Source organism: Myxocyprinus asiaticus, chromosome 26, assembly GCF_019703515.2.
Source record: "Myxocyprinus asiaticus isolate MX2 ecotype Aquarium Trade chromosome 26, UBuf_Myxa_2, whole genome shotgun sequence".
NCBI lineage: Eukaryota > Metazoa > Chordata > Actinopteri > Cypriniformes > Catostomidae > Myxocyprinus > Myxocyprinus asiaticus.
Genome location: NC_059369.1, coordinates 9,136,801 through 9,150,706, shown reverse-complemented (window position 1 = coordinate 9,150,706; position 13,906 = coordinate 9,136,801). Strand labels below are relative to the sequence as shown.

The 13,906-nt window shown below is 34.6% G+C and overlaps 1 protein-coding gene across 2 annotated transcripts in view; it reads left to right on the top strand.

The window, feature by feature from the left end:
• The window catches only part of LOC127416766 (vasodilator-stimulated phosphoprotein-like), a 75,579-nt gene that overhangs the window by 31,895 nt on the left and 29,778 nt on the right, over positions 1–13,906 (top strand). The gene's annotated exons all lie outside the window — the stretch shown is intronic.

The following is a 13,906-nucleotide window of genomic DNA, read 5'->3' as shown; positions in this document are numbered from 1 at the left end:
TGGTGTATAACAGCTGATTCCATGTTGAATTCAAATGGGCTGCGCAACTCGCACTCTGTATGCAGGTTCGTCAGCACTATGCTAGTTGGTTGTTCTGTTCTGCGCTTGCGCTGCGGCCGGCGGATGCGCTGCATGGTTTAATCCCGATGGCTAGTGCATACTTGTATCCCAGTCCAAAGTGGCAGAACAATGATTCCTTCATTGTTGAGATTTCTCATTGTTGAGAAACACATACCCGAGCCTCAGTGGGACATCTATGGGGTTATTTTTTTTAATCCCCTTCACTCCCCAATTTGGAATGCCCCATTCCCACTACATAGTAGGTCCTCGTGGTGGCGCAGTTACCTCAATCCAGGTGGTGGAGGACAAGTCTCAGTTGCCTCTGCTTCTGAGACTGTCAATTCGTGCATCTTATCACGTGGCTCGTTGTGCATGACACCGCGGAGACTCCGCATGTGGAGGCTCATGCTACACTCCGCGATCCACGCACAACTTCCCACGCACCCCATTGAGAGCGAGAATCACTAATCGCGACCACGAGGAGGTTACCCCATGTGATTCTACCCTCCCTAACAACCGGGCCAATTTGGTTGCTTAGGAGACCTGGCTGGAGTCACTCAGCACACCCTGGATTCAAACTCAAGCCTCCAGGGTTGGTAGTCAGCTTCAATACTTGCTGAGCTACCCAGGCCCCCAATGGGGTTATTTTTGTTTCATATTAACATACAAATGGAAAGAGATTTGCAAATAAAAAGTTGGTTCACAAATAAATTGAATCCGATCCACAAATAAATGTAAGGAGTTACATAAAAATGAAATTAATTCACAAATAAAAAGAATGAGATTTACAAATATATGTTAGGAGTTTCACAAAAATAAAGTGAATTCACAAATAAATAAAATGAGATTTGAAAATAAAATGTATTTACAAATATATTTTTTAACTCACAAACACATCTCTGTACAGCATTCATTTGTGAATCGCGCGCATTTATTTGTGGATTGCTTCCTGTGCATTTGCGGATCGCTACACGCATTTGTCGATTTTGAAACAAATCTAGCATCAAGATGTGCACACAAATCTAAAAATAGGTGGACTCCACCCATCGTCTACTCAAGCCAATCAGATAACGACCACATTACTCGGACCAATCGTAGCACATTCTATCTTCAACGAATCACGCTTCGTTTTACTATCAGGGCGGGACCAGAGTCACAGCGCTCTCATGAGCATGGAATCAAGCACATACGATAAGCTCCCAGGCAAACTTTTAAAGAAACTGATGTCAACAGAGGAATACTGTAACTTAAGGTTCATATCATTTTCTCTCGGTTATAAACGTGCAGTATCTTGTTAAATGTCAACAGCTGAAAATTGCCCCATTTGTAGTGGCCTGATCATTAGCCTTATAGCTAACCTGGCTGACTGTATGAGTCTGCTATTTTAATTTTAATCAAGTTTCTTGACTGAAATGTGTCATCAAAACCTATACTCTTAATGTTACATGGCAGATACAAACAGACACACTATAAAAGATCAGTAATACAGATTTTGTGTCTTTTATAAAACAATGAATCATATTACACAAACCATAAATGAATACCCTACATTACACAGTGTACAAGATCTGCTATGCCAATAATTTGGTTTCACATGTTAATGTATTTAATAAAAGCAGTTGTAAGATAATAATTATTAGAATTTAGCATATTAGCACTTTTGTTTGAATGTTTTAGGAGGTACTATTATGGGGTCCCTTTCTAAAATACAGCATCATGTTCTGACAGTGATAATTGACTCATTAGATATTGCCATCTTTTTCAGATGTTTTCCCTGTGTACTGCCCATCAACTTTGAGCACTTGACTCACCTGCTCCAAAACTCAGTGGTTCCAGCTCCAATACAGGGCACTTTTTAAAATGTGTAATATGAGATTGTTTATTTTTCTATGTCAGATTTCTTTTAAGTTACAACGTCATATCTTGAAATGAAAGTGCAATACAAAATTGAAATAAACCGTAACATTAACCTAGTTTCCATCCACTTTTTGTGCTGTTTTGTTATGACAAAGTGAAAATGCATAAAAAAATGTTTTCTGTCTGTTTCCATTTCAAATGGCCTTTTATCGATAAAAATGGTGTGTGTTATGACGTCATGTTTTTTGATTTTCTCCCCTTTTTCTCCCAATTTGGATGCCCAATTCCCAATGTGCTCTTAAGTCCTCATGGTGTCGTAGTGACTCGCCTCAATCTGGGTGGTGGACGACGAATCTTAGCTGCCTCTGCGTCTGAGACTGTCAACCCACGCATCTTATCACGTGGCTTGTTTGAGCGCATTACCACGGCGATATAGCGCACATCTACCACGGCATCCACGCACAACTCGCCACACATCCCACCGAGAGCGAACCACATTATAGTGATCACGAGGAGGTTACCCCGTGTGACTCTACCCTCCCTAGCAACCGGGCCAATTTGGTTGCTTAGGAGACCCGGCTGGAGTCACTCAACAAGCCCTGGGATTCGAACTAGCGAACTCCAGGGGTGGTAGCCAGCGTCTTTACCACTGAGCTACCCTGGCCTTATGACGTCACGCTTAAAAAAAACAAAAATTTGTCGCATATGTTTTGGTTTATCGCTAAAGAAATCTGCTGTTTCCATACAGAAATGTGTGTATATCGCTAATTGTGTTCCTTTCGCATCCCAGATGTCCCTAATTTTTCCCCCCAAAGGCTTTGTAAAATGTGGAGAGTATTGAGACAATTCATTGAAATTAGCCAGCTTACTGTCATTTTAATTTAACAAATAAATGCAATCAGAAGATGAGGAATTGCAATCAAAAGGGAAGTTACCTTTCTGACAGGACTGTAATATTGGTCCTGATGTTGCGCCTATCGCAGGTTGCCACCGGTTCCGACTCGAAAGCGAATCGTCATGGCCCTGTTCAAGCTGGCTACCTGCACACAAAGTAGTGGGGGAAACTTTCGGTCTTAGTATAAGCACCATCCATCAATGTGTATATGTTGTGTGCACAGCTATTAAAGATAAACTGATGCGGTGTAATATCAGGGTTTACATATATGATACATTCCTGATATTCAATAGATGATTGTTCAAAATAGCCTAATCTAAAGCATTGCCATCACAACTGCATTATGTACCGCATATTTGTCCAGCAACTTTTAATGACCAGCTGAATTTGAATGCCATCTAAAATACATTTTAGCATGATAATGCAATTTACATTTTCTGAAGAAGCTCAGCAAATGCGATCCGAGGTAAAGCGGGTTAGATTTACAATATTTAAAAATTTTAAAATGTTCAAAAGCTCGTTTTATGAAAGTGAACTCAGCATTGGACAAATAGTTCTTACAGTTTATAGTCTTGAAAAAAGTGTAGAACATTCTGAGAATGTAATTCAGCCGACTTTTTTCGTCTACAGAACAGGGTAAGGCTAATTTAAGTTTGTGTAAAGAAAAGGCAGTTATATAGGCCTAACAATAATATTTTTTAGTTTGGTAATTAATTATTTTATTTAATGCTTTATTCATTTGGTAGGCTAATTTATTTAAATTAATATGGGGAATTTTGCCAGCATTTTTCAAAAGTAAGCTAAACAATAATTTTATAGAATTGGGTTATATGTTAGTGTTCCAAAAAAGCACACTGATGCTTTTCTCCTTGTATTGTTTATTTATATTTTATTTAAAACATCTTTGTGCACAGAAATGATATGTTTTATTTTATTTTTATTTGGGCTAATTCCATGACTGCCATCTATTATTCTGAATGGTGTGGAAAAGCAACTTTAATAAATAAACAGATGTCTACAGCGACTAAATTAATCGCAAAGAGTGGCCATTCATTTGTTCTCCTGATACGAGATATTTGCATTGGCACTCCTGGAAGTGTCATGACGCAGATGTGTTTGCAGCATCAGATCTGTGCAGGAATGCCATTAAGACCAATCCATAACAGTGCGTGTAATGCTTCACGTACAATAAATTGGCTTTCAAGGATGTATACCTTGTCGTCATGATTAACACAGGCTAACAATTGGGGTAAATTCTGTCATGTGACACTATATTTTTGTGTTAATGCCAATTTTCTCAAAACATGTTTCCAAACCAGTTTTTTGCGACATTTGAAGTATCAGCATAGAGTTTATGTGCTAGAGTTAAACGGAAAAATATTGTGTCGACACTTGTGAAATTTTAGTTTCCATCAGCTATATCAGTAAACTTTTTAATGCGCTACACTTTTTGTTACAAAAAAACCCTTGGATGGAAACATAGTTATTGTCTTTGGGTTGACTTAAAAATGAAAATTCTGTCATTTACTCACCCTCATGTTTTTTTTAAAACCTGTACTATTTAGTTTCTTCTGTGGAATATGAGAATACATTGTAAAATGTATTGAGCTAATGCTAATGAGGCTGAAATGAAAGCGAGGCTGTCAGTTCCTATCATTATTCCTGACATCTCCTTTTGAGTTCCTCTCACAGAAGAAAGTCAGTCATTTGGGTTTGGAACAACATGAATAGGAGTATAAATTATGACTCATCTCATTTGACAAAATATTTTTTGTCATTTAGTTGACAAATCTTTTATTGAGATCTATCAAGGCATTTTGAGGTAAATAGGTTTTAAAGAGTGTCTGTATTTAACACTAAACCAAGTCTGCTGGCTAAAAGGTATGATTTTTTTGGTTACAAATTACAGGTTGTCATGCATGTAACTACAAAAGACAAATTTGAAGTACGTGTATTTGCACACAAACACTGGAATTGAACATTACAACTGGATTGCTGGCATTTTGCTCAAGTTTGTTGTACATGAACATCCTCATTGCCACATCATGGTGTTATATCAGTTGTATCAGATGGATACTCCTAGTCAGAGTAAGAGCATTCTGCACAAATGATTGGAAAAAATAAGTTACACATTAAAAACGAGTCCATTACTGTATATAAAAGAACATGTTGCACAAACAAGATTGGGCCATGGAGCTTTGTGACATCTTACCACCAGTAGCACAAAAGTCTTTTTGTGATGTGGAGCAGAGAGCACCAGTTCTCCAGTATCCTTGCAACTCTTTTATTATTATTATTATTATTATTAATGTCCTGCTGTATCTCACAGCCCATATACTTCCTTAGTAAATAAGTGAAACACTCATTGTTTTACAGGGTTAACATAATTATTTCTTGTGAGTAACATTGGACTGGTCTGCCATAACACTAAGTGCTAAAAATATAAATCCTTTGAAATATTATTTCAATTAAATGTATTTTAAATACATTAGCATAATGTGAAACCAAATTATTGGCATAGCAGATCTTGTACACTGTGTAAAGTAGGGTATTCATTTATGGTTTGTGTAATATGATTCATTGTTTTATAAAGACACAAAATCTGTATTACTGATCTTTTATAGTGTGTCTGTTTGTATCTGCCATGTAACATTAAGAGTATAGGTTTTGACGACACATTTCAGTCAAGAAACTTGATTAAAATTAAAATAGCAGACTCATACAGTCAGCCAGGTTAGCTATAAGGCTAATGATCAGGCCACTACAAATGGGGCAATTTTCAGCTGTTGACATTTAACAAGATACTGCACGTTTATAACCGAGAGAAAATGATACAAACTTTAAGTCACAGTTTTCCTCTGTTGACATCAGTTTCTTTAAAATTTTGCCTGGGAGCTTATCTGTATGTGCTTGATTCCATGCTCATGAGAGCGCTGTGACTCTGGTCCCGCCCTGATAGTAAAACGAAGCGTGATTCGTTGAAGATAGAATGTGCTACGATTGGTCCGAGTAATGTGGTCGTTATCTGATTGGCTTGAGTAGACGATGGGTGGAGTCCACCTATTTTTAGATTTGTGTGCACATCTTGATGCTAGATTTGTTTCAAAATCGACAAATGCGTGTAGCGATCCGCAAATGCACAGGAAGCAATCCACAAATAAATGCGCGCGATTCACAAATGAATGCTGGACAGAGATGTGTTTGTGAGTTAAAAAATATATTTGTAAATATTATTATTATTTTTTTTTTTTTTTTTTTTTTTTTTGCAAATCTCATTTTATTTGTGAATTCACTTTATTTTTGTGACACTCCTAACATATATTTGTAAATCTCATTCTTTTTATTTGTGAATTAATTTCATATTTGTGAAACTCTTTCCATTTGTATGTTATTATGAAACAATTCCATCTCCATAGGTGTCTGCTGGCAACTTTCCATGATTTTTTAACAGCAGGACCATCATGAGTAGAATGCATGCAAAACAGAAATATGCAGAATTCCATAACACGATTAACATGCATTAAAATAGTCATGTCATTTGAATTCCAAAAGGCAGCAAAACCTGCAGCGTCAGAAATACTCAGATTCAAAATGTGCATAGCACGATAACGTAAAGCTTGGTCACACTTTAATTACAAAACAACAAATTTAATGTTACTTTATCACATTATCTTAACCCATGATAAAGGATTTCATTCAGCCCTTTGTTAAATGTTCATGAGCTGGCAGCTGGACCTTATATGACCTTCTAAAGCCTTGGCATTCGGATAAAACCGATATAAAACTTGCATAAAATGTCAATTTCCAAGTATAATATCAAAAACACACACACACACACACACACAAAGATATACACTACCAGTCAAAAGTTTTGAAACACATTCTTTATTATATATATTTTTTTATTTTTATTTTTTTTTTTCACATTTTAGAATAATAGTAAAGTTATCACAACTATGGAATAACATAAATGGAAATATGGGAATTATGTTGTGACTAAACAATCCAAAATAAATCAAAACTGTGTTATATTTTAGCATCTTCAAAGTAGTCACCCTTTGCCTAGAATTTGTAGACATGTACTCTTGACATTTTCTCAACCAACTTCTTGAGGTATCACCCTGGGATGCTTTTTAAACAGTATTGAAGGAGTTCCCATCTATGATGGGCACTTATTGGCTGCTTTTCTTTATTATTTGGTCCAAGTCATCAATTTCAAAAACTTATTATTTTATTTTTTATTATTATTAAATGTTAGTTTTCTAATGAAATAAATTAATATGGTGGCACAATTATATTTTTGTCTACAAAACTAATTTCAAACATTTAATCATACGCCTTCAGATCAAAAGATTTTTAAGATCATGAGAAACATTTCAGTCAAGTGTTTCAAAACTTTTGACCGGTAAGGTATATATTTGTGTTAATTATTAAGTAAATCTACCTAAAAATGATTAGGTAAACTGGAGATCTTATTTCCTTGGGTACATTTAACCAAACTGCAGGAATAGTAATTAACACCCCCCAAAATCATTTTTTTCCCCCAATGTATAATAATCAACACAGCCAAAACTGAAGTGTACTTTAAAGTATGAATAATTTATTATTTATCGACATTAATAATTGATTTTACACGATTAATCGGGAAATCTACATGTTTTCCCAGCCCTAAAGTACATCTATTATGTATGCTCTTTTTCCTCTGTACAGAATACACAATTTATCTTGTGTTAGTTGAGTACTTGCAGGGCTCGAGTTGAGGAGGGATGTGAGTAGATGCCATCCCCTTTGTTGCAAGGAATACCAAAAACCATCCCCCTTGTAAAACCACCATCCCCCCTTACAATCCCCTTTAGATCAGTTGTGTCATGTATTACTTCAACTAATCATGCAAGTAAAGTATTTAATTCTCTGTGTTTGATAAATAACAGACGATAAGAATTAGATTTCGATGTGTGTGTGGTTGCCAAATTTCAAGATGTGAAATCCCCAATCAGATCTTTAAACTTGCACAGTTTGTAAATACTCTGCCAGTGTGATGCTTTAGTTGTGCAATCTGGCAACCTTGAGCATACAAACTCTCTCTCCACTGCAAAAAGGCACCTGTTTTCTATAAACACCGGCAAACAGGTGTGTCGGAGTTCAGCGACGATGGGTTGACTTGTCCTTCCTAGTTTTCACATGAAACTTACGCCACTGAAGGTAATGCAAGTTTTCAGAAGTTTTGTGGACTTGCAATAATGGCCAAGAGAACAGTTAGAGGAAGTCTTTTGTCTGTCTTTAAAAAGAGAACAGAAGGTAAGATATTGCTATGATGAGCGTTCAGTTACAACATGAACATGTTTTTAATTCAAGCAATTGTCAGGGTTTTGCCCATAAAATGCTTTTTTGTGTAGAACAAATTTTGCACCACTGTTTAAGCATCCTTCATATAAACAGCCCAAACTTCCATTATAGTTTGATTATCGCAGTAGAAAAAATGTGTGTGGGTCTGTTTCTTTCGTGATCATAACTTGGATTCTGTTCACAAATTTATTCATAAAATACAATAACAGAGGGTAACAGGTGCATATTATGGCCATGTGTAAGGGTCAATGACATGATGCACTTTCTTTTTTCCCAGATGATCTATTAAACTAAGTGTATAAAAACGCAATTCACACTAAACATTTAGTTGAATGCATCTCTTCTATGATGAGCATATTTTCAATTTTTGAATTTGGAGTATTGATATTTTTTTCTGGGGTTTAAAGTAAAAAATGTCATGTGGTGGCCAGAAACAGTAAATAAATAAATATGTCTAATTAAAAGCTGAAATTCTTGAAATAATAAAGGTTTGCATGACTACTGCAGAATAATCTTTTATTGTTATTTTTTTTTAAAAAAGAAAAAAAAAAAAAAAGCAGTGAAACAATTGTTTTAAAATATGATTCATTTTTAAAAACACTTTTGTCCTCAAAATCAAAGTCGTGTAGTGTAACCAACATGTATTTGTTGTTTATGTTGACCATATAAGCCATAAAACAGAGCAGTCACCTTGAGACAGCGTAAAGTTTTTAAAAAACATTTGATTTGATTTTTGAATTTTTTTGAAAAAGCACATTTTGTTCAGGTTTATGTGGTGTAACTCTGAGAAAACATTGTGATTATTTTTTTTACTTACAAATTCATGATATTTAATATTTTTCTTTTTCTTGTTCCTTTTTTTTTTTTTTTTTTTTTTTTTTTTTTTACAAAATGTGTTTCAAAATGTTTTTTTTTTCTTGTTTTTTTTTATTAATAATTAGGTTGTTTATACTTCTAGGTTGTTCAAGGTGGAGAAAGTATTATACTACATTTAAATTTATGGTTAGACCACATGACATTTTTACATTTTTTTTTTTTTTTTCAAATTGGCCACTGAGTATTTGGTTGTGTAAGTAAAAAGATTTAATTTAACAAGCTTGGAAGACTGTAAGCATGAAGCCAGAGCAGCAGGATTTGAGTTGGTGTCCGATCCATGTCTCTAGAGACTCTATAAACAGTCTGTACCCAAATGTTCAGCCAGCCACATGATCACACTATGAGAGAATAAAACTATGGCCTGATCATAACAGTGTGACATAATAACACTGCTTTATGATATTATGTGTGTCCTTATTATCAGAGTTGGGGAGTAACGGAATACATGTAACGGGATTACGTATTTAAAATACAAAATATTAGTAACTGTATTCCACTACAGTTACAATTTAAATCATTGGTAATTATAATACAGTTACATTCAAAAAGTATTTTGATTACTGAAGAGATTACTTTGCATTTTATTGTCATTTGTTTCATTTAATATTTAGTTCTTTCAGATGGAAAACATTTATACATATAAATGATGTGATTCAAAGTGCATTTGAACAGCGGTGAAACACTTTCTTATGATGTGTTACATTCATACGAGCAGACAGAGAAGTAAGTTTGAAGTAAGTTTGGAGCACAAGAAATAGAATTAAACCTTGTGTAAATTGTCAGCTTTACGCTAAATTAAAATACTATTTCTAGCCATTTTACATGCACACGTTACCAGGCACGATCATATTTTTTTTTTTTTCAAGAAAATTCACGTTGGATCATAATTTCTTTTTTTCTAGTAAGACCTTTGATATTAGGACAAAAATCATATTCTTGATGATCATTTTTTTTTTTTCTGTTTTCCTGTAAAAATATCCAAAGTATTTAGAATACGTTACTGACCTTGAGTAATCTAACGGAATACGTTACAAATTACACTTTATAGCATGTATTCTGTAATCTGTAGTGGAATACATTTCAAAAGTAACCCTCCCAACCCTGATCATTATTTAAGATAGTTAAATCCGATTATTTGGATAGTGTGCATCTGCCACAATTAAAATTCTGTCATCATTTACTCGCCTTCATGTTGTTCCAAACCTGTATGAATTTCTTTTGTGGACCCCCCACCCAGGCCCCCTATCATTTTTATTTTTAATAAATAAATGTTAACAAAATGCAGGAAATATTTGCCTTTTTAATCGAAGAAAAACCTATTATCAAAATAATCATTAGTTGCAGCCCTTATTTTAAGTGAATAACAGTACTTGCATAAACTTCAGAAGACTTGGAATAAAGCACACAAGTCACAAGCACTACTTTCCTGGTGCTGTTTTTTTTGCTGTTTGTCAGCCCCTGGTCACAACATGCTTTCATTGTACAGAACACAGCAGCTTGGAGATGCTTCAAAATATCTTTAGTGTTCCACGGAGGTCGTCCAGGTTTAAAACGACACAAGGCTTAGTAAATGGCAGAATTTTAATTATTTGGAAGAACTCATTTCTTGAAAGCTCTGTTTGTGCCTGTGTATCGTATGTTGGAATGTCATTGGCGGGCAGTTTGAAGTTTCTAGAACCTGCATTATCTCATGAGCACTGGAATGCTGAGCACTTCCTGTCTTTGTCCACCTCCATTGTTGCAACTTGTCGGGCTTTGAGGTTGCGTTAAATAAAAATTGTCTGTCATTTACTGAATTAAATAAAAGGATAATTGGATAATTCCAAATGATGTCTGTCATTTTGACGGGTATAAAACAAGAAAGAAAACAATTTAAACCTAGCTCATTAGTTTTCATTTTAAAAATTTTTCATGGAAAAAATATGTAATACTGTATGGTGATAAAATGGCACTTTTAAATACAAAAGTAACTAACGCACTAAGTAATGCTGTAACAGAAGTAGTAACTGTGTTATTAGTAAGGCAATACTAAAAATGCAAGCTCATGTGAATAAAATGTTTTCGCTGCGGCCGAAAGTTTAAGTTTGGTGGACTCTGACGAGAAGACGTGTGACCTATAGAAGAACGCTGACCTCTTGGCTCAATGCAAAGATTACATATTTCAAAGCTGCAGGTTTTTATTGATGCTCCGATCAGGATTTTTACAGCCGATCACCAATCTCGTCACCTGATCTGCCGATATCGATCCCGATAATTTCACCTTTTATCAGGATCTCTGTCATAACTGGCTATATGTAAGCTTTCTTTCTTCTCTCCCCAGTAAAATCACTTTGCCTAGTTTTTGCTGACAAAAAAAAAAAAAGTTGAAAAGGCTTTTCAAAAAAGCTTTTTTAAATAAGACTTTAAAACAAGTATAGGCTAACAAAATATTCTCTATATTAAGATAGATAACCCTATAAAAAGTTTAGTTTAGTGTCAAACTGAAGACAAACTGATAATCCAAAGGTGCAGTTAAACTCAATGTGACATTTTTGGTTATTGATTCATTGTCATTATTTCATATAATTATTATTATTCCTTATTTTATTTTTGCATTATACATTATATTATGGTCTCTTAATATTGTATAAAGAATTATTATATTTATAAATTCCTTCCCTGCCTTTTCATTTAGTTGGATGATTGTATTTTTCACTTGTTGCTGCTTGAACTTCAATGAGGTGAACAGGCACTCTCTCATGAGGGCAAGAGATGAAGGGAAAGTGGAGAAAGAGCACATGTTTCTGGACTCTACAGGTGCTACTTTTGTGAATGCTGTTTAATCGGGAGATATTTAATGAATGTTTGAATTACACCACATCTTGTAACTCACATTATTACTGAGAAGCTACAATAATAAAGACCGTTTCACAGCTCACGCTGTTTTCCCTTTGCCTTGTCACATGTGAAACGTGACATTAACAGTACAGTACACAAACTTTTCATTCGCCATACCTTTCCCACTGCATCGTTCTTAACTGCTGAAATAAAGTTTGTTGGCTTATAAACACTATGCCAGTATTCCCCACACTCTGTGAAACCATGACAGTGCTGCCGAAGTCTTAAAGGAGCCGCGCGTCTTTTGAGTCATGAGTAATCGGTTTATGCTATCGGCCATGTTACTGTTCACCGATCAATTCCTAGGACATGAATATTGGCCGATACCGATCAGTGGCCAATCGATCGGAGCATCCCTACAGTAAATTTTTATATTTTGAATATAATATTGTTTGTAATTTGTGATGTATTATTTACCTAATTTGACCGCCCGTTTTAAACTCATAAGACTTACTTGCTTCTGCGGAGCACAAATGACAATATTTTTCAATGATTTTTTTTATGCGTTTATTTCCATACAATAAAAGTCAATGGTGTCTGAAACTTTCAACCTTCAAAAAGGACATAAATGCAGCATAAAAGTAAGCACCGTGCACATGAATCATGCACAAGGAAGTGTAGTCAAACTTCATAATTGCATCAAGGGGACTGCAGATGTGAAGATTTATAGTGAATAAGAAGTTACATTTCGGTCTGTTTCTCACCCAAAACCGATCGTATGACTTCAGAAAACAGGGATTAAACCACACAAGTCTTATGAATTACCGTGTATGCTCCCTTTCTGTCCTTTTTGGAGCTTAAAGATTTTGGACCCCATTCACTTGTATTGTATGTATATATTCGCAAAATATCTCCTTCAAAATATCTTTGTTCTTATGAGTTCGAGACGGCATAAAGGTGAGTAAATGAAACGAGTAGTATCGTTTTTTAACTATTCCTTAACTTGGTTGTTGTAGTCCTAAATGTAGACTGCAACTTTAAAAATGTATTGGCCTAAATTAATGCTGTTAGACCATGAATTTAATACCAATACCCAGTGCTGGTTAGCAACGGATTACATGTAGTCTGGATTACGTAATCAGATTACAAAATGAAGTACTTGTAATTAGATTAAATTACATTTTAAAATACTCATAATTGGACTACTGTTACTTTTTATAGATTACATGATTACATATTAACAAGGCAAAAGCAGTAAATTGTTAATTTATTTATCATCCTAATCATTCTCTTTTTTTTGTTCATTTTATGATTGTTTTATGTTGATTTTATGGTCATTAATGTTTGTAATGTTGCTAGTGTTTTGAATTATAAACTTTGGCCATGCACTGTCATTGCTGTTAGATTTAACGTTTATTTGATTCATTTAGTGTATAATGCACTTTTTATGAATGTCATAAGAAGCTCATTTTGTTAGTAACAAAGAATTGAATACATTTTCGTCCTCTTTGAACTTTTATGTTAAAATGATTATCCTACTCAAATGGATGTGACATAAAATGAAATAGAATTAGTTTGAAAGTAATCCAAAAGTAGTCAGGTTAGATTACCCCAAAAATGTAATCTACGAGATTACGTTATTTATTGCATTTTTTTGTCATGTAATTTGTAATCAGTAGCTGATTACAACTCACAAGTAATCCACCCAGCAGTCAATCCCATACATGTTAGCAGCATTATTTTTTCAGGTAAACTACTCCCAGGTTAAATGGTCCTTGGCATTGAATTGTCATTTTTATTGGCTTTACTCATGGCATACATCTATACTATATATTTATCTGATAAATATAGGCTAGACCAGGATGGAAACTTTACAACTCTGAGTATTTGTAACACAACTTCTGGTTCCACCCAGTCCACAAATCATTATCAAATATCATTTTAAAATATTTATATTTATTATAACCTTAAAATTTTTCCCAGAATGAAAAACTGAATCGGCATATTGTGAAAAGATGTGTTTTACAGTGTATTTACACCGGAATCATAATCACA